At 35.8% G+C, this 23,443-nt stretch overlaps 1 long non-coding RNA gene across 2 annotated transcripts; it reads left to right on the top strand.

Annotated features, from left to right (window-relative positions):
- The first annotated feature begins 211 nt into the window (after positions 1 to 211).
- LOC122194292 lies at positions 212 to 22,997 on the top strand. Of its 2 annotated transcripts, none has more exons than XR_006183092.1 (3): positions 212 to 281; positions 1,360 to 1,458; positions 22,969 to 22,997. It is a non-coding gene; the product is annotated as an uncharacterized LOC122194292 (long non-coding RNA). The 2 variants fall into 2 exon arrangements; XR_006183093.1 differs by lacking the exon at positions 22,969 to 22,997 and adding an exon at positions 22,722 to 22,759.
- The last annotated feature ends 446 nt before the right edge of the window (positions 22,998 to 23,443 follow it).

The following is a 23,443-nucleotide window of genomic DNA, read 5'->3' as shown; positions in this document are numbered from 1 at the left end:
TAAATTCTGCTATATGAACTAACTACTAATTCACTCTGAAGATGGGGGAAATGTAGCAGCCTAATTTGCCAACATGTGGATTTTATCTTCTGAAATACCTAATCCACTATGACTTTTGCAACAAAAAATACATAAATAGGAACTCAAACAGTGAACTCATAGTTGTACTCACTTGTCCAAGTAGTAGCTCTCATATTTCAAATCACTTTTCCTTAACTGGAAGAGAAATCACAGACTTGTGCTGAATAAGAAGCATCTGCTTGTGAGTCATATTTGTCAAGGTAAAAAAATTTGTTTATCCATACTTTTTTAGCGTCTTTCAAAATTTTTGATTTTACACAGATGAAATAAAAAAAAAAGATTTTGTTATATGGCATCTTGTTCTGAGATACACTGACATGTTTGCAATATGTGCGTAGTTCAGCTTAATCATTTAAATGCAATTGCCAAATTGCTGCTGTCTTAATAGCTGTTATCACTTGACTAGATCACTTTCAACAGTAAAGTTTCAGCTGAATGATTGATACAAAGACATTACCACTGATCTGAAATATAACCACAGAGAATCCCAAGGACTTGTGTGACACAGAGTCACTTATCTGTGGAACTGGAAGATTTTAAGACTGAGAGATAGATCCTAAGTCTTTGCAATGCAGAGGAGACTATGTGACTTTTGCTTTGTTCACAAGCAGAAGAATTTTGTTACACGAATACTTCTTGTTAGCCTTATGTTGGACTTGAAAATAGAAAATAAATGAGAATGCAGTTGTTCCTTGTATGAAACACTGGAAAACTGTTTAGCTGTGTCTGAAATTCTGCCTAGCTCTGGACGCTCATTTTCAGTGGTCTGTCATTAAATAAAATGTTTTTGTTGCAATATCTCATAAATATGTGAGGCCATAGTACATTCATATACTGTTGTTTTATTCATTATTTATAAACTAGTCTGATAATCAATTTGAATTCTACATTTTCCTGTGCTCTCCTCCAAGTTGTTTTGTATGTAAAAATATGCAGTATATATACATTTTGAAACAGCTGCTGAACTTAGAAAGACCAGGACTACCACAATTGTAGAATCTTTTCATTCCAAGCAGAAACTGTACTCAGGATAAAAGGAAAACAGATTAAACTAATGGAACATATGCAAAAGATCTATTATAGTCAGCATCTGTACCACTACAAAAAAATACACTGGTCTAGATTTGCATTGAGTGAAAACAGGCATAATTGATGAGAATGCAGTTGTCTTACAAAATTCCCTTGTAGTATAACTTTGGAAGTTCAGTTTCCTTGATTTCTGAAGCAACTGATTTTAGGTAATACTTTCTTGTATCTGCTGCTTCTGATCCATCACAGACCTGGCTGGCCTCAGCTCGGCTGAAGCAGTGTGTCCAAAAACCAAAAGGATTGTGGGCAGGGAGATCCAAAACAGTGACTCACCACAGGATCCGTCAGGTAAGCCGCTAGCATTCTGGTTTTCCAAAGTGGAAGACTGAGCAGAACAAGAGCAGGGAAAAGGATCTTAATCACATCCTGTGCCTGAACTAAGCATCCAGTTTGAACACTGCAAATATATATCTTGCATATTTATATATTTTCCCTTTGAGTACGACCACAGAAGTCCTAATCCAGATCAGTGACTGTTTGTTTTGTTTTGCGGTATATAAATACTAATGTTTTCCATCAGTCACTAATCTGGATTAGGACTTCTAGGCAATGATGTAGCATAAACTAAATAAAAAATTAAGAGAAATTTCCCTCTATTCTGGACTATTTAAGATATGGGTTTAGTACACAGAGATCCAGAATTTTTTTTTAATTGCTTTCTGCTTTCATCAATTTTTCTCACTGATACAGAGGACGTAAATTACCTGAAATGTGGCATGAACATGCGAATTCTAACCAGGAGATGCCAACATCAAATTTTAGTAAGAATCTTAGTCTAGCCTACCCATGCATCTTCAAGTATATTGTCCTAGGCCAGTAATTGCTGTCTTTTATATAAGACCTGTTTTATGGTTCCATTTTTATATAATGTATATTTTTATCTTAATTTTGAATGATCAAATCCTGTTTGTTATGTAAATTCTGCTTTGTGAATGCTTCAGTAACTTTTATTGCAACTCCCAAAGAGAGAGAAAAAAAAAAAGAAAAATAGAAAACTCTTAATTTTTAGGATAAAGTAAATGCAACAAAATACTCAGGTAAGTAGGCTGTCTGCTCCGAAGTGTTGGACATTCACTACATTTCTCTGAAGATACTTCAGATTAGAATTTTCTTTTGGTATTCTAAGAAAATGTACCATTCCTCATGTTCAGTGTTCTAGAAAAATGGCAGCTCCCTTTCCCAACTCGACATGCCTAGAAAAACACACTAATAGCGCTAATAAAGAAACTAATAATTGTACCTCCATATCACTGACTCTAGATAGAGCTTTTTAACCAGGAATACCACACTCCTGAGTTTACTTGCCTAGGAAAACTTCCGCTTCTTTCTTTGTAAATTATCATCTTACTTCTATAATTCTAATATTTTCCACCGGTCTTAAGTTGTAAATTCTTTCTAGGAGTTGGACTTGGTCCTTAGCGTCCCCTTTAAATCAGAATATTCTGTGGTTCTACAAAGGTTTTGTACTAATGTTAGTCCAACAAAATACAACTACTGTAAAAATGCTGTATAACATTAATTTGTCCCAGAGCTTTCCTTTGCTAAAATTTTTCCAACTTTGATAATCCTCTCAACACCCAATAGGAAACACTAAATAATGTCTTAATACCATGACAACCAGAACTTTATGAAAACATGCCAATTGCCACAGTTACAACTCAGTGCATCTGATTCCTGTTTCCTTTGTTGCAAATCAGATCAATCATGTAATATATTTAAAAAAAAAAACAACTGTACTTTTAGTTTGCAGCATATCAACAGCTGTGCAACCTACTGTGGCTGAATACTATATAATAATGTTATACTTAGTTTATTGTTCAAACAATCTTTTAATCATCTTTATTTCTGCATGAGAAGAAATTATTATCAACTTACAGCAAATAGCAAACAGCAACAGATCAAGTCAACTTTTTTTCTAATATCTTACATTATTCTATAGAGTGTTTCTATTCAGGATTAATTGTTGCACCAGAGTTGAAAAGCTATCAATGGATGACAAATAAGAGCAGAATTCTAAAACATGCACTACAGATCTGAAAATTATAAAATTATCTTGTGCTATCTGTCAAATGCCAGACTTAAAATATATGTGCTCACTGCTATTGTCTGCACAGTATCAAGGAAGAATGATACAACCTCATGGGCCTCTCTGTGTGCAGTTTTATAGAGGAATACACATCTCTGTATGCCAGCTAACAAAAAGTCTTGGTTAGCATAGTTAAAAGTGCTGGGATTTCGAGACACAACTGATAAACTGGATCAGTAGATATTGTATTTCAGAGAACTAATCTCTGTATGTAATTTTTCATTGCTATAGCAATTTGATCTCAATATCAATATGAATAAATACATTAATTCTGAATTATTATCTTAGTTCCTCTTAAGAACCATGAAAACCAACCTACACTTTTTACAATGACTGCATGAATATATAGATCAAATATGACAACAATTCCATATAGGAATTACTTTTAATGACACACAAAGTTTGAAAGGGAACAGTGGGGCTGAAAAAAAAAAGCAATTAAATTGGTTTGTAGGTTGAGTTTTTATTGTTGTTTTTTCAAATATTTCATATCAGTATTACTTTTCTGTGACACTTCTGTGCCTTGTGAATTTCATGTATGAAGATGAGAAGTGGTAGAATTTTCTGGATCCATTTCTAGTTCACTTTATATTTCAGTTCTAAACATCACATGAATACTTTACAGATGGGAGAAAGTAAGTACATGGTATCTTCTAAATGCTCCTGTCTGCAGCAATAAAATATTTTGAGCTTTGGGAATCTGAATGAGTGTCAAACTTAGACAAAGATCAGAGGCAGACTTATGGAGTCCTTTTGTAGTCTCCGGCTGCTTTGGCTACTTCAGACTTGGGTCTTGGGACATCCTCAGGCAAAGATTCAGACTGTCTTTAGTAGGAGCTGCCAAAGTGTGCTCCCCAGCCCCATCTTTTAGTGTGCTTTGGTTAAGGTTTGCAAGAGATGGAAAATGAACAGGCATTCTTGAGAGGCAAGATCCCAGGAAAAAAAAATAAAAAACAAAACAAACCGTTTGTCACTCCAATTTCTCTCAGAACTTTAAAAAGCACAATCCAAGACTTTTTCCTTAGCCTTGGAAAGGGAAGAGGGAGAGCTTTTTCATGTGGCTACCATATTTGAGCCTCTTTTCCATTAAATGCAGTCACAAAAGGACACTTTACTTGTTCTTTTTTTGAGTTTTTCATGATAGAATTCCATCTTCAAAGAAGAGGATAAGAAAATGTACAGATATAATAAAACCAATTAAAAGGAAAAATGCATATATGGTTTTAGAGCATATTATTGTTCTCAAGTCAGCAACTTTTCTTGCAAAAAATATTATCCATTTTAAAGAGAAAAGATTGGGTCGAGAGGATCACAAATTGATTTTAAATGGTTCCAAGAACAAAAGGTACTGGGTGGCTAGCTGGATTTTTTGTGCAGCTTACTGTGAATCAGGCAAGATCTAAAAATAAAAAAGATCTAGCTGAATGCGTAACACACACTGTGTTCATGAGATGAATCTCAAAATGAAATACAATAAAATTATCAGCTAGTAATGAAATAAAGAAAAGAAATATAGATCTGTGCCTGCTGTTCACAATGTGAGAAATTTAATCATAACAGGGTTAAGTGAAACAAATATATCAAATTCCTCCAGAGGACTCTGCATATAAATAGTTAAAGTAATGGAGTTTGGAGTGCTCTATTGCACTGTTTCCTAGATTAAAGTAGCATAACATGTATACACAATGATGCTATAATATTAGGTGTAATTTGTGAACTAGCTCAATTTTTCTGGTTTTGGCTACAGACAGCATACTTTTTCAGCTTGCAATTTAAAGAAAAAGAAACAGAAGAAGTGTTTAACAATTAAAGTCACAGAATTTCAAGGAATTTATAATTCATTTGAACAGACCCACTAGCATCACTACGTTTACTTTTGATATGAAAGACTGGGCTTAGAATACATCTAAGATAATGACACATTACTGCTAATACTTTGACAAATTAAATCAACAGTTAGGAACCAATGTTTGTTTCCCTGGGCATCTCCAAGTATTAAATTCCAGTGTTTTTTTCCAACATAGGCTTGACAAAGTTTTGAACATCCATAACTGAGGAATTACTACCTCAGAAAATGGGATTCACTCTTTCCCTGAAGGACCATACGGAAGCATTGTTGTTTGCAGTTACACTGGTTTTTATGTTCTCTGTTTATTTCAAGAGCACACTATAAATGAAAGGTGGGATTTCAGTCTCCTTGTTGTAGGTGATCCTGTTTGATCACGGCATTCAAGGAGCTGTTGCTGCCAGGTCTGTTTCCTATTCATCCTTCCAGTGCTGTAACAAAGAAAAACGTTACAATGACAGAAATACCCCCAAAACTCAATAACATTTGATTTCAGAGACTTAAAAACAGTCTCTGTAAAGCAAAAGTGTGTTTTATTATGCCACTCTGTGCCTGCAGTGCCCAAAGCAAAGGGTTTAAAAGAACAGTGGGCTACACATTCATCCTGCACCCCAGCCTTCCCTAGACAGAGTCTGTAAGCCTTGCCCACCTTGCTCCAGGCTTCGCTGCCTTTGCAAGTCTGAAGCAGCATTTCACTTCCTCCCACTAACTCTGGCAGTATGTTTAAGCCACTCAGACTCCCTTCTATCTACCCCAGCATTGGCAGGGTTTTAAAATTAGCTTTGAACCTCAATCCAGATATGGGAATATTGCAGACCACTAGAATGTTGGCAGGCAGGCATTCTGCTTCTGGTCCTCACTCTCTCCAATGCCACTCAAGGATGATAAATAGCAGCTCAACTTTGTTCTTTCAAGGACCTGGTGTTTGCAGCCGCTTTGTTTCCTGTTGTTTTGCTCTAACAGCTTCCTCTGATTTAGTGCCGTGCATTCAGGCAGCATAACAGAGAGTCAGACTGAAGTTTGCATATTTACAGGAAATAAAGCAGATCTCTTCCTAATTCTACAGAATTATTAATAAAGCTAATTACTCATAAATACCCAGTGGTTTCTTTCATTTCCAACCTTTGGTGTGGTTACTCAGATTTTTATCCAAGTAGAAGGGAAACACTGAATGGAGATTAGTTTTGAAAAGAGAATTAATTCAATTTATATGGATCTCCATTTTTCTGAAGTGTTCACATTCTTCGGAGAGCACATTTTCTATATCACTCACTAAGCAAATAAAATAAAGACTCTTGGCCCCACACTGTTCTTCAGTTTTGAAAAGGAAATGAAATCACATCTCCTCAATTTTTGTAATTCAAATTCTTCCCTTGAGGGCAGAGCTTAGGGAGAAAAGGACCAACATACTTTGCTCTTTCCTATTGATGTTACACAAAATTGAAAGAACTTCTTTCATTAAAGCCCATCCAGTATTTATGGAATTGTGTACCTTATTTTCTTTTTAGAAGTTTTGAAGGGATTTTTTCATTGATTAAATCACTTTTTTTGGTTTTTCTTCCCCAAAATCTCTTACTAGGAAGGAATTAAAACTAAAATGAAACAAAGTCTAACACCAGTGGCTATTATTCTCTAAATATTAGGGCATCACTCTCCTGATTATTCTTCTTTTTAAACAAATAATATACTTAGCAACAAAAAGATCAGATGAAAATGTGCCCACAGCTTAGATGAGAAAACATATCCATGTTAGAAAGGTTGGTAAATTTCTATTGTGTCTTCCTTATAACCTACTGATAACCTGCATCTTCACTTTCTCTATTCATTGATTTGACATGATACCCTAATGAAATCATATGAACTTTAGAGAAAGATCAAGCCTTACAACATCAGTCTAATTTTCGATCTTAGTTGTCAAATCTTGGGTTCTGAGAGAGCTTGTAGAAAAGTTACCTGTATGTATAAACATTTAAATATTCTTTCTTTCTGTTACAATGTGAAATAAGACAGTGAATGTTCTTCAGTTGCTGTATTTCTGATTCGATTTCTAAGAAATACATTTAACAAATCTGCTAATAAATCAGCAATTAGGGATATGAACAAGGAAGTAACAAGGCATCCTGTGATGTTCAGTGATTTGAAAATGGACCGGCCAGCTTCACAAATACAGTGTTTATCTGTAGGACACATTCACAGCTGCACTTTTTGTCTAGATGTAAGAACTATTATTTTAAATCAAACTCTGCTCCATCAGTCGGCCTGTACACTAATAGTTTTATACCTGAACTCTTTGTAGATAACAAAGAGATCAATTGACACAGGAAGAGAAAACATTAATGATCAAGCTCTGTATTTTACTTTTCACTGGTATAGCTTGAGAGAGATCTTTCAGGAGGGGTTGCTCTAATTTCCATGAGAGCAAACAAGAAGAGAAATTGATTCAAACTAATCAAATTCCTTTAGCAATATATTTCAGTTTTTCTGAAGACAGTGAAAGTATCTGAATTTATGCCAAGTGAATATCTGGCCTACATTTTATCTACAGAAAACAAAGTGTTTGTAAATTCCTACTTCAAAATGTTGCCTACAATCTTTCTGATAAATCCAAGTATTCTTGTGATTTAAACTTATTTGGTTAGTAGAAAAGATAGCTAGACAGAAATTGAAATTTCTATTAACAAGTAAGAAGGAGGAGACATGCTAGTTCTCCTCAATGCTATTTATAAAATTGATAAGATTCTTTCTATACTGCAAAGCTTCTTAAAAACAACTTCATTTGGAGGCGCAGCTGAAGTTTTTCTAAAAGCATACAAAGATGCAAACTCTCAGAGAATCCGAAGACATCAAGTGAAAACTGAGATATTCAAGTCTTCAATATATAAAAATATAGCTGCATTCTTGATAAAATAATCTGAGACTTTCTACTTCTATTTTATTTGGTGTTACCATATTAACTCCAGGCAATTTCCAAAATGGCAGCCTTAACAAAGATTTTTCCAAAGGACTTATGTGATGAGACACATAAACTGAACTTTATGGGAAGCTGTGACTACCCATGTATCTCTGTGTACCTGTGCAGACTTCCTTTCCCTATATAACCCCTATTTCCTAACATGCCAAGCCCCAGAGCATCTGATGACAAGGAAGGAAGAAAGTAAGGACAAACCTCATATAATAATTTTAGGGAAGATCTTATGAAATTCATAATTAGTTGTGAAGTAAATACTAAAGTTAGTATAGATAGACTAACACTTGATATCTTGAAGCTTTGGTGATTCAGTGAGTGGCATCTTCTGTCCCAGGGTGCACATCTGGCCACTCCACCTCTTAGAAATGAAGACGAGCCGAAGGAAGAGGCAGCGTATTTAGGGAGAGCTTCTTAAAAAGATGGGAAAAAAAAAAACTTTCAAACCTTTGTTCTTTTTTCTTTGAGTAAACAGAAAATCCCCAAAACTGACCCCTAGATTTGAATGTACTTTGTTTCTTATTACGTTATACTACTCAATATAATAATTAATTTGCCATCTCTGATGTGCACAGAGGATATGAACTCAGAAAAGATGCAGAAAAGTAATTGCTTGCAAGTATGTTGTCTGTATTGAAGAGCAGAGATATCACAGCTGCTTCCCTAACCCTCCTTTTGTGCACTTTCACAATGAGCTGACTAAAGGACATGAGGTAAATGCAGGATATAAACTGCAAATCATTTTGATGAAACACTGGAACTACAGTTCAGTATGAAATATTAGCTGGTTAGGGAGACTAGCTGCTGGTAAAGAATGATCACTCAAGCTCTAACTCTGCCTTCTTCCTCAGTAGGTGGCTCAGCAGCTATGAATACTAAGTATAAGCTGACCTCCTAGAGTAAATCCCCATAACAACACCAAGATTTATTTAAAGATAAAGCATCCATTTCTTATTTTTATAATTTTTTTTTTGCTATCCATCCCATATTATATCAAGAAATTAAGTTTTTTGAATTAAGAACAGTATATTCAAATGTGTGGGCTGAAAATCCATTAGCATTCAGTTTGCAATAGTCACTGATAGGCACTGATAATCCCCATTTTCTGATGTCCATGATTAGATGAAAGAGAGAAGCTGGAATACCCAAAGACTAGTGAGAATGCCCTTAAATTTTTGAAAATTGCAATTTTATTTCTCCTGAATCCAAACACACTTTGTTCAGCTATCTCCCTTAGACAAATTTGGGATAGACAGTAACACTCCTCCAAATTCCACACTTATGCTGTCTGCATATGTAGCAAGAGATGTGTCTCCAGGCTCCTCCCAGATACAATTCTGCATGGCTCTTCGGAGTAGCTTTTGATGCACTGGGTTTCAAAAATTATACAGTTTGCAAAATTGAGCTTTTTCTTTCTTTCTTTCCAATATCTTGATTCCTCTGAGAAGTTTTGGGATTCTGTTCCTCCACCTACTGGCATTTATAATTCAACACCTTGTAACTTCCCAGTACATTTGAAAGACATTATTTGCTTTTTTCAAACAACTGATGAATCATGACACCGGGAGAAGATGAGGTATTATAGGTAATTACAAATGTAATTACAAATTACTGTCTTTGAACTGGAATCCAGCTCCAATTTGGGAGATCATAGGCACGCAGATTAAAATGCACCCAAATGAATAATGTTTATATACCTAAATATATGTATGTGCTGTTTTATATCAATATCTTTGCAAATGCAATCACAAGTTACATCATTGTTGCAATCTCAAGTACTACAGAAGGGAATGATTTCATGAAAGATTTTATTTTCATTCTTATACCATGTCCTTTTTTGTCAAATTGAAACCATTCCCTTAGACAGCTCACTTAGCTCAAGGGAGCTAAAAGTATCTGGAGGAGAGGGGAGATGGCAACTTGTGCTGCTGTAGGAAGTGTGAATCCCAGAGCAACACAAATCAGCTTTTTCTGCCCAAACATGCGTTGTTTCCATTTGTGATTGAGACTGACTCTACTCACCCTGAACTCGGGTATATTTCTCTGTTTGAACTGACCAGGATATCTCTCCTCCCATAAGGAGGAGGCTGGAAGTAAAAGAGATTTTATATTCCCCTTTATAAACATGGAGGAGCTCTGTTTCTCACAGTCAGACTGGGGGAAGAACTCACTGAGAGCAGCACTATGGAGAAAAACTTAGGGGTTCTGCTGGACAGACAGCTGGACGTGAGCCAGCAGTATGCTCTAGCAGCCAGGAAGGCCAATGGTATCCTGGGCTACATCAAAAGAGGGAAGGCCAGAAGGGAGAGGGAGGAGACCTCTCATGAGGCCCCATTTGAAGGACTGCATTCAGACCTGGAGCCCCCAGCCCATGAAAGACATGGAGCTGTTGAGGTGGGTCCAGAGAAAGGCCACAAATATGATCAGAAGGCTAGAACACCTCTCCTATGAAGAAAGACCAAGGGAACTGGGTTTATTCAACTTGGAGAAGAAAAGGCTCACAGTGGCCTTCCAGTACTTAAAAGAGAGCTTATAAACAGAAGAGAGATTGACTTTTTACACCATATTTTGACAGGACAAGGGGAAGAGTTTTAAACTAAAAAAGGAAATTCTTTACTGTTAGGATGGTGGGGCACATATATATATTAGTTACATATATATAACTAATTTAATAGGCAGGATCTGTGACATCAGCAGCGCTTAGTATTTTGTCACTCCAAAGTTTTCTGAATAGACAATTAACAAATCTTAACGAACTTATCAGCATTTCATTTTTATTTCACAATTATTGATACTTATTGGGAAAAGTATTTTTCCTGAAAGGTATAAAAACATTATTTCTGTTGTAAAAGCATGTTTGCTAGCTTGGCTTACCTCTAGGAAAAACTTCACAGTAAATTCTTCAGGAATAGGATGGAACATTTTTGCATTAATTTCGCCTCACTTCTTCTCACTGCAGTCTTACTGGCTAAACACAATACAGTGCTGTTAAGAAAAAAAAATAGTTCCCATAGCTAACAGTAACAAAGATATCAAGTTCTATCATAAAATTTATGCTGATTTGATTGATTTTTATCTTGCATTAACATTTGTAGTACGCAGTAACTATACAGCGCTATTACAAGAATAATTTTTAAATTCATTCTCTTACAGAGGATACCAGCTAAGCTCCACAGTTGACACAAAGAACCAGCTGGAAATAAAGACCAAGTTTTAAAAGATAATCTTTGGTAGGGTTAAATATTTGTTTGTTTATTTATTTATTTATTTAGTGCTGGTATGCTGACATAAATAGGTTGAATATGTGCCAGACATTTCTGCTAATTTTGATACAAACACATAACATTTGTGCCATAAAGAAAGTTCACTTCCAAAAACTGAGAGGCTTTGTCATTTTTCCTGCATGCTTTCAAAAAAAGGCCTTCTCATCTGCCAGTATCATCTGTTGCTGTAGTAAAATTTTTTTAGGAACCACATGGACAATTCACGTCCAAAGACAAACACAAAACCAGTATATTGGAGTAAGGGAAATTTTGAACTCAAGAGAACATCTGCTCCATTCCCATGTACTGAAGAAGCATCGTAGCTCCACAGTAATGATAAATAACACAGTGCCTCATGGCAACCTTTGTAAAAGTCACTAATTCAGATCGTATAGATAGTGAATGTTCATTTACTCATGCCTTGCTCTCCTTGGCAGGACTTCCATTACATCCTTGGATTCGTGGACTCGAAGTCTGTAGGAAAGCATGGAAGAGTTTTGTTTTTTTAAATCTTGCCAGGGTCACCTCATCTAACCCATGGGAATTTATTTTCTTACTGGTATTAGTTCACTTTTGTTAGTATCCTCCCTGTTTCTGGCAAACATCTCTTTGAAGAACTGCCTCAGAGCACAGGTTTCAAAGGAAAATGAGGTCAGAGGCATCATGATCACATAATGTCTTGGGTTGAAAGGGACTTCAAAGGTCATCCAGTTCCAACCTCCCTGCCGTGGTCAGGGTTGCCAGCCACTAGATCAGGCTGCCCAGGTCCCCATCCAACCTGGCCTTGAACACCTCCAGGGAAGGGGAAACCACAACTTCTCTGTGCAGCCCATTCCAGTGCCTCACCACCTCCCCTAGTGAAAAAAATTTCCTCCTGATATCTAACACTTATCTTTCCTCTTTCATTTAAAAACTGCTCTCCCTCATCCTATCACTATCTACCTATGTAAAACGTTGTGTTCCTTCCTGTTCATACACTCCCTTTAAGTACCGGAAGGCCACAATGATGCCTTCACCAGGCTGAATGAGCCCAGCTCCCTCAAGATTTCTTCACAGGAGCAGTACTCTAGCCCTCTTCGTGGCCACCCTCTAGACCAATTTTACATCTTTCTGGAGGACACACTACTCCAGATGGGGCCTCAGGATCCTTGGCTAGAAGCTCATGTGTCTGAGGCTGCCTTTTAGCCCCTCAGGGAAATTATCTATTCAGTCTGAATTTGTGTTTTGTTATGAAGATTTCCCAAGCTTAAGCAGAAGGTCTCTGGGCAGTTAGCTTTTACACCCAACTTAGCTCTCTAGTTACTCTTTCCCTTAGCAAATAAGAAGTGGGAGCAGAAAATGTTCTGTTCCAAAGTACCAGGTAAAGGACAAACCAATATAGGGTGGGTGTGTGAAACCACCTTGCCAATGCTCTGTACAAAGCTTGAATATTTGACTTTATGCTTTTGACATAGAGATTATTTAGAAAAGTGAATATTAATTTTTCTTGCTCAAAAATAAGAAAACTCTAGGCTAACAAAGGACCTCGCAGAGTGTGAAGGAATTTCTGTGCACAGAGCATGGGGAACGTCAATTCTATCTGTAGCTTGTGCTTCAACTTTTATATGGCCCAAACTTTGACTTTTTCTTATATGGGTCTTTCACACAATCCATTTTGGTAATACTTCATATGAATCTCTTAATAGAAGTATAGTACAGGTGAAAATTTATCAAGAAAAATGTTTCTTTAATTTCTAGTTTCTACAGTCTCCATTACTGTAGAGGAGAAATCAAAGCTAAGTGCAAGTAAGCACATTAGTATTTATTGTACACACAATAAAAGTTAGCTTTCCTACTTTCCTTTTCTGTCATCACTCCATTTCTTTCCAACCTAGTCCTCAAGCAGCACTCAATCATCCCTTTCTGCAGTGCATTTCCAAGAATGTAGTAATTATGTTGTAAGGAGAGTGTAATGGTAGAATATTGGATGGACTTGCTGTCAGCAAGGTAATTCTTGGAGCACTAGAGACAAAAATATCCAGGAAAAATACATATTCACACTGATATGATTTTGAAATTAAATGAATAAAATTAGCAACTTAAATGAATCATCAAAATCAGTATTACAGCTTTTTTTTTTTGTCAACAGTTTAGAATTTATGAAATTGCTGATGTATATCATACAATGGGAGTTTTCTTGAAAAGTTACAGCTTTTCAACTTCAAATACTTGAAGGTTGTAAATGATCAACAAATCTGCCTCTGTGAAGCAGAAGAGAATACAAACTGTAAAGAAGAAGGAAAGACACACAATAATCTCAATTTAATTTTCTTTAAAAGCCCAGGATTCTGGTAGGTTCAAGAACATGTACTAAGGAAAGAATGTAGAGGCAGTACAAAACATAGTGACATGCCCGTCTCATCTTTCACATTGTAGAGTGGTCGAACAGTGCCTTTCCACTGTGTCTACCTACAGAGCCCTGAGAAACTGGGAACATCTATGCTAGCAGACAGGGAGCTTGTACCTGCATGCAGCTGCATTTGCTGCAGCTGTTACCTGGGCATTTCAGCAGCCCTCCACAATCCACTGGGACTGGTGCCTTTGCTTCTGTGGAGCTGTAATTAGGTCCATTGAACTACTGAAGAAGCAAAGTGTGCAACTTAATGTCTGTGGCAGTTCAGATTAGCATGGATATGCATTCTCCACTGCAAACCATGTGAAGAAATGAAGGCAAAAAGTGAAAGAAAATTAAAATATCTTTTTACTCTGAGAAAATTCACCTCTCCACAGCTTCAACAAACATGTATTTACATGACTCATTACAACACCTCTTTCAATTTGATGCTCCAAGTAAATATCTTAACACTATATTTAGAAAGTTTGCCTACAACCAAGCCACAAAGAAGTTCTCTTTTTTCAACTCCACTGCAACTCCACTGCAGTGTTTTTCCTCATATCTTACTTTCACCAAAGATATTCTCTTTTCTAAATATCTGAATTCACTGACTGTAATTTAAATATCTTCAATCCTCATTAATTTTCAGTTAGGAAATTAGGCCAGATCTGCATTCCTACTAATATAAAAAAAATGCCTGCAGGAGAATCAAAAGAATTTTAATGACACTTCTTTACGTAAATAAAACAGTCATACAGTTCTTTTTTTTCCTGTTCTATTTTCATTGTGCTGGTTAAGGAGTGGGAATATACCCCTATAATGGGGCATGATTTATATAATATGCTAATTCTTAAGTGGTGGCTCACCGTCAGTAGCATGAACTTCAAGAACTTTGGAAAGAGTGCAGTGAGGACAGGCTTTTCTTGTAGGCTTCCAGTGCACAAAGAACTGCATTTCACAGTGTGTTTGCAGAGACAATGTGCTGCCTCAGCCACGCAAGGCTGGCATTCTTTCCTGTGCAGGCTGGAAATTAGTCTAATAATTTTATGGAGCTGTTTTAATTTCATGTTTATTGTTCCAGGACTTATCTATGTCTGGTCATAATGTTTTTATAATCTCTCTTTTTTTCTGGTACACATGGAGAAACCTAAATTGAACATGGCAATGAAGGAGAGTTTTATAAGGACTCCGAGATTTAAGCAGTAGGCTCCCAGTATTTCTCTGTAGGCTATTCAGAATGGCCAGAAAATTCACCTCCCCATTTGTCAAAGATCTGTGGGAGTCCCTGCAAGAATGTTTTAAATGGTAATCAGCATTTAGCAGCTAAATTCTTCTCCTCACATGATATATGGCTTCATACATAAAAAATCTTAAAAATAGCCTAATTTTTTTTTCAGTTAGGTTTTTAATCATCTTTACTATTGTTATGGGATATTTTTCCTGTTCAAACACAGTGATACTTCATACTTTAACATCCCCTCCACATTCTTGTTTTAAAATGCTTTTCACTTATTTTCTGTTTAGCTTTAATCATAATAACAAGTACCTCTTCATCTCCAGAAATATTAGTCTTCCCTAGCTGCTTATTAATATAAAAAATAGGGGGGAACATTTATGTTTGTGTGAGTTATCCTTGACAGAAATATGCACAAGCAGTTATGACCAAGACAGAAAGACATCATAACACTGTGTAGCCAGTGTCAGTACCTATCTGGAAAATTAATGTACCACAGTTGAGGTAATCACAGCATCTGTGTGTGTTCTATCAAGACAGAGTGATTATAAAAAGCTGTTGTCTGGAAAATTCCCATCTTCTTATTCTTCTTGCAATTTGATTCCAAGCAGAAAACTAAATAATTTATACAATTGAAAATCACTTTTTATTTTTTATTTATTTATTTTTTTTAACTGACCAGAAAGGAGATTCAGGTCAGCAAATTAAGTACTTCCAAACAAAACAAAACAGGATAAAGGCTAGCAATAATTTAAGATATCTGTTTCTAAGCAGATGCTTGAAAAACTAATGACTTAATTCCCTGCCCTTTTAGTTTTTATACTGCCATATCAAGGCTTGCTGTGACATGCTTGTAATTCTGGCCAGTACACAAGAATTTCCCTATTGCTGCAGATATAACAGTTTATGGTTACCACATGGACCACTCTTCTCTTGTTAAAGCTGGGCCATCATGTCAGTGAGAATCAGTACCATTGAAAAGACAAAATGATCTCTATTTTTTGCAAGTATTAGTAAAGGTGTCTAAAAACTGGAGATGCCTGTAATTCTTTTCCTTTTATTTTATTTTATTTTTTTTTAACTACGTTTATTCCTCTTTCTTATTCTTATTTACTCCCTAAGAATTTAAAAATCTTTCCCAAAGCAGTTGATACTGCTCAGAAAAGTTCGAAACTCTTCTTTGTTAGTGGACACTGTTCTGATTCTGCTGTGCATATATACAGACAGTTTTAATACTCATTCTGCCAGTTGTTCTTTCATCTTTCTTGCTAAGCTTTAGACTTCAAGCAGAAATTATGAAGATATCAATGAATTAATTTTGTTCAGATGTTGTTGAATTATATCTGGACTATTTGTCAATAGATTGACAAATCCTCTCCGTACATGAGGTTCATGCACAAGAATGTACAAAAACAGACTTGTGGGATTAAACTTTCAGAATAAGTTCTTACCTAAAATAAACAGCAGGAAATTTTTTCTCTTAAGTACTTGATACAGTTATAAGAAAATAGGAGGAAAAGAGTTGTGCTGCAACAACAGAAAAAAAAGCATTGCAACTTTGTAGCATTCACCATGCCTATATCATAGTAAATATCTCAAATTGAGTAAAGCAACAGAGTTTTACATCTTAATATACAAAATGTAAATGTGTACGGATTATGAAGTTCTACTTAACATATTATTAAAAGCATCCTCCCCACTTCTAGATCTGTACTGAATTCAATGCTCCTGGGGAGCGTCAGGCAGTTTGTAAATCCCATATGGTGCTAGGCATGAGGTAGGTTCTGCAGTGCTCAGCTCCATCAAGAGAGCAGTGCTTCTGGGCAGATAGAACAGCAGACTTTTCAGCACTTGTGCATATTTATAAGTTAAGATTTAAGCAGTACAGCATGCCAAGTATGCTAGGCAGAAGCTTGGATTTCTATTAATTCTGTTAATGTGCACTTTATTAATCTTCATTCACATGCAGTATTGTTCTTAACACAGCAGTATGTATCTTAACATTTGCTTAAACCATTATCTCTTCAAAACTGATGTGTTAGGTAATAAAAGCAACATGTTTCAAGCAGACTTTGTTAATTGCATTTGTTGCATTTGATTTTTAAGCCAAAATTCTAACAGCTACAGAAATGTAGTTTGTTTGTTTGTTTTTTTTTCCCTTTAATAAAACTGCTACATCTTGAGGATAAACTCTTTATCCTTGGAAAAGTCAAACACAAAATAATCCTCCATACATTTTGCCAGACTACTTGGATGAACTAATGAGAGTGCAGTGGTCAGAAAGAGAGAGACAGAAAGCAAGGTGTTTGAAAGGCTTTACAGATCAAGCTGGTTCAGTAAGTTAGTGACTACACATTCTAGATAATGCAAGACTTTCTGCATTGCTTACACATATGTGTACATGGAGAAGCAATGGTCTATCAACAACTGAAGAACCTTACCCATTTGTTTCCTTTGATAAAAACCTTACACTTCCAATTCATCCTGGTCAAGTAATGAAAAAAAAAACAAAAACAAATATTCAAAAATTGAATGAAAGATATTAATGTGGATTTTTCAAACATAATAAGACTGATTATAAGTTATGTAACTCACCCAAGAAGATACAAATGGTTTTCTACCTTGAGCACACATTCTATTTGTTCACATAAGACCTTTGAAATTAAACCATATGAAAAGGTACAGAGAAACTACTTCCTATCTCCAAACATGTAATTTGGGGCAAAAAATAACAAATTATTATATAGCACCTCTTGAATAGTTGGATATCAAAGTCAGACAGAGTACACAGAAAAAATAGAATTTCCCTGAGGATCATCAGGGGCTCAAGTCATGTAGAAAATTTTAGAAGCAGTTCCTTTTATGTCCATCACTGGGAAGTACTCAGTGAAGAAAGCTGCTTAGTAAGCTGTAAAATGCCAGATTCACCCGCTGTTAACTACATGTTGTACAAAATTTTGCATTCTTCCAGTCCAATATCTTTCTACCTCCAACAGAGGGATTCCGAAAAATTTATTACACTAATGGGAGCCAGATGTTTCATTCATCAAAAAATATGCAAATTATTTAAAAATAAATAATACAGCCTTATGAGCAAACTTCTACAGGCTTTTGGGGCAGAGAGTGGTTCCTGTAATGTACAGATGGTACAAAAAACTATGGCTTATTTTTTTCTAAATCTTGGTGTGAATGAAAAGAAATAACCACATGATGGCAGCAGAATACAGAACATGAGGAAGGATCTGGTACGACTTTCATGACCAAATATGTGAATTTGGAGGAGTGTTGCCTTCAAATGTCATTCAAGGAGCAGCACCAAGAACAAAGCCACAACCACGAATGGGTAATTGGGAAAGTTTGATGTAGTAGTTCACAAAGGACATTGCTGTATGCCATTAAGGACAAACAGATCTGAGAAGCAGAGTATCTGCAAGTAGAATACAGCACCTCTTAAGCAACTCCATATGAAACCCACATAAGCTAGTAAACCAAATGCTCTTCAGCATTGAATGAAATCAGAGCTACACTTGTTTAATCTCATCTCATCATTGGCTAATCAAATTACACACATCACATTATGTATTATTACATAACTAGGAATACTTTTGTTACTAGCATACATACGAAGAAAATAGTACTGAAGAAGACAAATATTCAATAAAGAGATAGAGAAACCCTCATAGTTTTGAGCTGTTCTTTATGGACACATGGGAACAAACATATCATTCTATCACTGCTTGCTATTATCTCTTTTCCTCCTTTGTCTCTGCTTAGTATGCTTAACTTTACTCTTCATTTAGCTCTCCCTGTCATATTACTTCTGGAGCCTTAGGCAGTGTGTTTAATTGCTACAGCCTATCACTCAATCAGGCCTATTCTTCTAGATAGTATCCTAATCTTGTCACCATATATGTTACTTTCAAAAAAAAAAACAAAACAAAAAACACGTCAATTTGCCATCAGACATTTGGATGTTACAAAATTGTTTTGTAAGATTAGTGTAAGTTCAGTGAGATTTGAGACATATGAAGTAGTTCCTCATGTTCTCATTGCCACTTGTCCTCTACCTTGTGCCCTCTACACCACCTGCACCTCTAGCTGATCCAATCTTTTCAAGACTGAGAGCTCTCCCCCAGAAAGTTAACAGTAGAGGAGGCTATCAGCTATCACAAAATGTGGGGCTTTCTTTCCTTCCTTCTTCAATCTTAGATTTGAGTAATCTCATTTGGTATCACCTGCCACTGTGAATCACAACACTGCTCACTTGCATATGCCTTCAGGTGATGCACAAGTGCCAAATTGCCAGTTGCCTTGAATTCACAAGACAGCTTTAGGACAGAGCAATTAAAAACGATCAGGAGAGTATTTTTTACACGATGTGCAAGCAAAGTGTCAAACTCTCTCCTAGGGCACAAATGGGTAAGCACCATTTTTTTTCCTCTCAAACACAGCTTGTTTTCTTGAACAGGCTCATACGATTTATAGATCCCAACTACCTCAACAGCTTTGAGAATAAAGTTGGCTTAACCTCTTCTCCCTTATCAATATGTATTCTAAAGGTTGCCTTTGAAAGTTGTTTGTGATTGAGGAGCACTGGTTAAAATAAGAGATATGGCAGTTTAAAAAGCAATTATTGGCAGGATTCCCATACAGAATATCTATGACAATATTTTCTAAGGTACTCATGTGAAGGATACTGCAATAATTTTTATTAATAATGGGATTTTTCTCTTCTGTAGAGAGAGGTTTTCTAGCAACTTTTTTTTCTTTTTTTTCCTGAGGCAGCAGGCTAGGGTTGGAGTAGGGACTATTTTCCATTAGCAAAGTACATGGAGTTTTCAGAAGTTTCATTAACTAGCTTCAGCAGCTATGAAAGTGTAGATTCAAATGGTTATTGGGCCTGTTATATTGCACTGCAAATCTCACAAAACGTTGCCTCCAATCTGTATGATAGAGAAATTACTTCCAGATGTCACATATCTAACTTATAATCAAAGAACCCACCTCAGGTGAACCCATAGCACTTAGGTCTACTTTGCAGTGTGTTTTAATTGTTTTGTATATTATAAAAATTTGCTGCTAACTAGAGCAATCAATCAACTTCTGCATAAGAGACAAATAAATTTGCAACACTGAGATATAGAAATGTACAACATAGATTTCTATTGGAAAAAATAAGTTATTTATGAAGTTCAACTCTAGGCTGTTTATGAGTACAGCGGATATTGTCTCAATACCTAAATATTTTCTTTTAATGAGGGACATTTTTGTTAAGAGGAAGTTTATAAGTATATCCAATACAGAGATGTTTGCTCACTAATGCTTATAATTTTCAAATGGTCTGTTCATATGTCTAAGTAGATAATTAATAAAAGATGAATAGCATAATATCAAAAGACATCTGTGTTAGCTGCAGAAATATAATGAAGGCAATTTAGTAAGTTTCAGAACAAAACCCACAAATATTTTCTCAGTTCAAAAGACCCAAATGAATCTTCAATAAGAATCTTCTTAACTCAGTGCAGTGATTTGCACATATGGTACTTTCTACCCACAAACTTCTTAAAATACTCCTTAGGGACATGGATTGTACTACAGGTGTATTTTAAAATGTCATCATAAACAGTAGGATAAACATCTCATCAGCCAAATGGAATAGTGAACAAAAGGGTCCTTAGTTCACAGAATGATTTAAGCATCCTATTTGAAAGGGCACATCTTTGGTTGTGAAAACATGTGAGTCAAGGATAAGTGACCTGTGGCAGGGGTTGCCTGTAATCATGGTGCTGCAAACTACAACTGTCAATTTGTACAAAGGGCCCACTCCCATTTCTGGAAAACTTGGTGAAAGATAAATCCTTTGCTTATTCTTGTAATGGTCTAGACCAATCCAATTGTTTGAAGAGATACTTACTAAAAGAGCCATTAATGGATAAGAAACTGAGTGTTACAAATGTATGTTGGGAATTACTGTTTATTCTGAATTGTAACACAGAAACAGACAACGACACTATGAAATTAAGAGGTAGCATATTTGAAAGGAGTGAAAGTGAGTACTTCCTCTTGGCACCCAAAATTGGACATACTGTTCAAGAAAACACTGAAGGGAATAAAATGCAAGAGTTAACAAGAAGCTGTATACACATGCAGATAGCAAAAATTTCTGAGTTATAATTGCTATTGCTAAAATTACTTTCCAGAAGAGGTTTTAAAACACGTTTCAGGGCTCAGACCAATATCTTACTAATAAGTAACCTGATGAAGCTTAATTTATAGGAGCAGATTATTCTTTGGAAGTGTCTAGAATCCTTCTGTAAAAACAGTAGATGGAAAATCTACTTACTGAGTCTTACTGAGTATGGGAGCTGTCAAATAAGAACTATTTGTAAACTTGCTCATTGCTTCACAGTGACATTTCTCCATCAGAGACATTTTGATAGAGATTTCTTCCAGCTGCAAGAGAAGAGATAACAATCTTTGGGAGTTAGTCCAAGGTTAATTCAATTATGACTTTACTAATGTATAATTTTGGGGGTGTGGATCTTGGGACAGGATGGATACCCTTTGTAGAAATAACTTGAGAAGTTCTGACTCACATTGTTGTCATGAGTCACAGTAGCACTGGCAAAAATAACTAATTCTTTGGTAGTTAACTTCACTACTTTTATACAAAAGTGATAGAAATATGATAAAACTCATGGAAATAACTCTAGAATATAAATAGTGTTTCCATGCAATTGTAATATTCTATGCAATTTAATGGCACAAACTGATTTTTTTTTAAGAAGTTAATCTCAGGCTATTATTTAGAATAAATAAAATATGCTCTGTGGGCCCTTCTATGAATCTATTTATGTTGGCATATTTCCTTCTGGGCACGAAGGGTCCACTGATTTTGTGTAAATGCTTTCAAAATCAAATGTGGGTTGGATTTTTTTTTTTAACTATTAAATTTTTGGTTTATTTGTTTGTTGCTGGTTTTTGATTGTTTCAGGTCATTTTTTTTAAATTTCATTTTAAAATTAACCTAACAGTATAATCATTTTATTTTATTTTGTAAATAACTCAGAGAACTAGGCATAGTAATGTAGAGGAGGGAGTGCAGTGTAAGCTTTAATAAGATGTAATGTGATGACTGCATTTGCATTAGCTGGTGATGAATTTAGAAACTCCTTAAAGAACATACAGTTACTCAAGAGAAAGAAAAATGTATCTGCAGTGCTGGGAAATCACTCCTGCATAATCAGAGAAAGTTCAATTCGTACCCATCCCACCTGCTCATAGGACTGCTAAAATGGCATTAAAATCCCCAGCTCCCTCAGCTTATCATTTACTTTCTCATAAGTCTATAGCTCAGCAGTCTTTATAACAGTGGCTAGAACATGATATTTAAACAAGGTTTATTATATAAATACAAATCTATATTATAGAAATAAAGCTGGATCTATCTTGAATTGTTTCACATTTTACTATTGGAGAACAAATGATATTAATTTGAGTTTATTTAATGTTAACTATATTTCAGCCCAATTGAAGTGCTATTAAAATCGGATTTGGATGGTAGTAATCAGTGGAATATGTAATTGATCATCAAAGAATCAAAATAAATTGTTCAACTAGTGCTAGAAAGGGAGCTGGAAAGAGCATCAGAATAGTGAGTGAGGCACATCAGACATAAATGAGAAATTAACAAAGGTAATGAATATAATTTCTTTTCCAATCTAGCTATAAAAGAAATAATTCCAAACAGAATTTCTTAATTAGACTTGTATTTTCCCTGCAGGCCAAAATACTTGAGGGCTGAGGAAGTATCCAGCTGGATGGTCTCTGTGGCCTCGGATCAGCCTCTTTGGTTTTAATTTTTGCTTAAAGTTTTTTTTAAAAAAAAAAAAGTTAAAACTTTCAGACTGAAAAGAAAAACACATAGGTATTTCTCCAGGATGGAGGGTGGAGAAAATATTGATCAATGTCTTTGTTAATGACCTTGATGACAGGAAGGACTGCGCTCTCAATGAATTTAAATGTTTCAGATCTGCCTTAGGCTGTCAGGTCTCCAGCTTCAGTCCTGACTCTGCCTCCTAGATGGATCTTGGCCACGTGCTGCTGTAATTGCTCTCTGGATGGACCCCTTGGATACATGCTTTAGTCTTGTCACCTGACCTATTTCCAACTCCATCTCCTGGGACTGGAGCCTATGGCTGGGACTGGTACCTGGTTCACCTCCTTGTATGTCTGGGGCTGTTGAAGGATCCAGCCCTGGTTTCTGCCCCCATGTGTGGAAACTACAGGAAAATACAACTTCCAGCTCACCCACCCTCTGGGAGAAGTTGGCCCTTACTGCACACTGATGAAATAAAAAGAAAACACTAGAAAGCAAATTTAAGAAGATGTTAACAGTCACTTATACAAAACATAAAATACTGACGAAGAAAGCAGAGGGAAACAAGACTTACTTTCCTTTAGATTGTGCATCATAATAAACTATATTTTGATGGCTTCTCATTG

This window comes from Lagopus leucura, unplaced genomic scaffold, assembly GCF_019238085.1.
Source record: "Lagopus leucura isolate 7727_CA_CO unplaced genomic scaffold, USGS_WTPT01 Super-Scaffold_73, whole genome shotgun sequence".
Taxonomy (NCBI): domain Eukaryota; kingdom Metazoa; phylum Chordata; class Aves; order Galliformes; family Phasianidae; genus Lagopus; species Lagopus leucura.
This window is presented reverse-complemented; position numbering and strand designations above follow the sequence as displayed.